We start from the raw sequence: 1,943 nt of genomic DNA on the forward strand, positions 1-1,943 counted from the left end.
GTATATTACATTGAATGATTTTTGTGTATTGAATTACCCATGCTTTGAGGGGATAAATCCTGCTTGGTCATGGTATATTATATTTTTATATGTTGTAGGATTTAGTTTGCTAGTATTTTGTTGAAAATTTTTGCCATCTATATTTATAAGGGATATCAGTCTGTAGTTTTCTTGTGATGTCTTTGTCTGGTTTTGGTATCAGGATCATACTGGCTTCATAGAATGAGTCGGAAAGGATTCTTGGACCTCAACAGGCAGCATCTGATGGCAGGACATCTCACAGGAAGTTCTCCACTCCCAGGCATTGGTTCCTGGGCTTCCTGCCTCAGAAGTGCAGCCACCAGCCTCAGGAGAAAGTGAAAGGCTTCCTTAAGGATGACTCTTGCAAGCCCATGTACCTCTCAGCCTTCCTTGGCTGCAAGGCTGGCATGACCCACGTTGTGAGGAAGGTTGATAGGCCAGGGTCAAAAGTTCATAAGAAAGAAGTTGTGGAGGCTCTGACCATAGTGGAGACTTTGCCCTTTATGACTGTGGACACTGTGGGCTGCGTGGAAACACTATGAGGCCTCCAGACCTTTAAGTCCATCTTTGCCAAGCATATCAGCAATGAGTGCAAAAGGTGTTTCTATTAGAACTGGATTAAATATAAGACAAACGCCTTCACCAAATACTGTGAGAAGTGACAGGATGTAGACAGCAAGAAGCAGCTGGAGAGGAACTTCAACATCATGAAGAAGTACTGCCAGGTCATCCATGTCATCACCCACACCCAGATGTGCCTGCTTCCTCTGCCAGAAGAAGGCCCACCTAATGGGGATCCAGGTGAACAGAGGCACTGTGGCCAAAGAAACTGGACTGGGCCCATAAGAAACTAGAGCAGCAGGTCCCTGTGAACCAAGTATTTGGGTAGGATGAGATGATTGTTGTCATTGGGGTGACCAAGGGCAGACACTACAAAGGGATCACCAACCATTTGCACACCAAGAAGCTACCCTGTAAAACCAGCCAAGAGTTTCACTAGGTCGCCTGTATTTGGGTGTAGCCTCTTGCCTGGGTGGCCTTTCTGTGGCTAGGGCTAGGCAGAAAGGCTGCCATCACTTTAGAGAGATCAACAAGAAGATCTACAAGATTAGCCATTGCTACCTCATCGAGAGTGGCAAAATGATCAAGAACAATGCCTCTACTGATTGCAGTGTGTCTGACAAAAGCATCAGCCCCTTGGGTGGCTTTATCCACTGTGGTAATAACTTTGTCATGCTCAAAGACTGTTTGGTAGGAACTCACCCTGCGCACGTCTTTGTTGATGCAGACCAAACAGCAGACCGTGGAGAAGATTAACTTCAAGTTTATTGACACCACCTCCAAATTTGGCCATGACTGCTTCCAGATTGTGGAAGAGAAGAAAGGGCTCATGGGACCACTTAAGAAAGACTGAATTGCAAAGGGAGAAGAAGGGGCCTAGTATCAGAATAGATTGTACAACTGGCAGAATCTCAATAAAGTTAATTTCCAGTGACAACAAAAGAAGAAAGTGTTGCCTCTTCTATTTTTTAGAGAGTTTGTGGAGGATTGATGTCAATTCTTCTTTAAATGTTTGATAGAAATCATCGGGATATAATTTCCTTTACACATGTAAGTGGTATAGTATTAATATAGTGCTATTTTAGCTTGTATTTCTTTGATAACTAGCAAGGTTAAACATCTTTTTAAAAACTTATTTTCTTGAATATTTATTTGTTTTCACTGTCAATCCAGGCATACACACACACACACACACACACACACATATATTAGACATAGCCAATCCATAAGGTAATAACCTCCCTCTGAGTCCTTGTTGATGGTTCCATTTACTGAGTCCGATTTGCTGAGTGCCATGCCTACATGCTCAGCTCAACACAACATCTAGTTCAACTTCCCCCAACTTTTTTACCCAAGGGAAA

General features: G+C 43.1%; 1 pseudogene; it reads left to right on the top strand.

Moving 5' to 3' along the window:
- The first annotated feature begins 281 nt into the window (after positions 1–281).
- LOC145530410 (large ribosomal subunit protein uL3 pseudogene) lies at positions 282–1,462 on the top strand (annotated as a pseudogene).
- Positions 1,463–1,943: the final 481 nt, after the last annotated feature.

The sequence above is a fragment of the Giraffa tippelskirchi genome, chromosome 12 (genome assembly GCF_054371585.1).
Source record: "Giraffa tippelskirchi isolate mGirTip1 chromosome 12, T2T-mGirTip1v1.2.pri, whole genome shotgun sequence".
Lineage (NCBI taxonomy): Eukaryota > Metazoa > Chordata > Mammalia > Artiodactyla > Giraffidae > Giraffa > Giraffa tippelskirchi.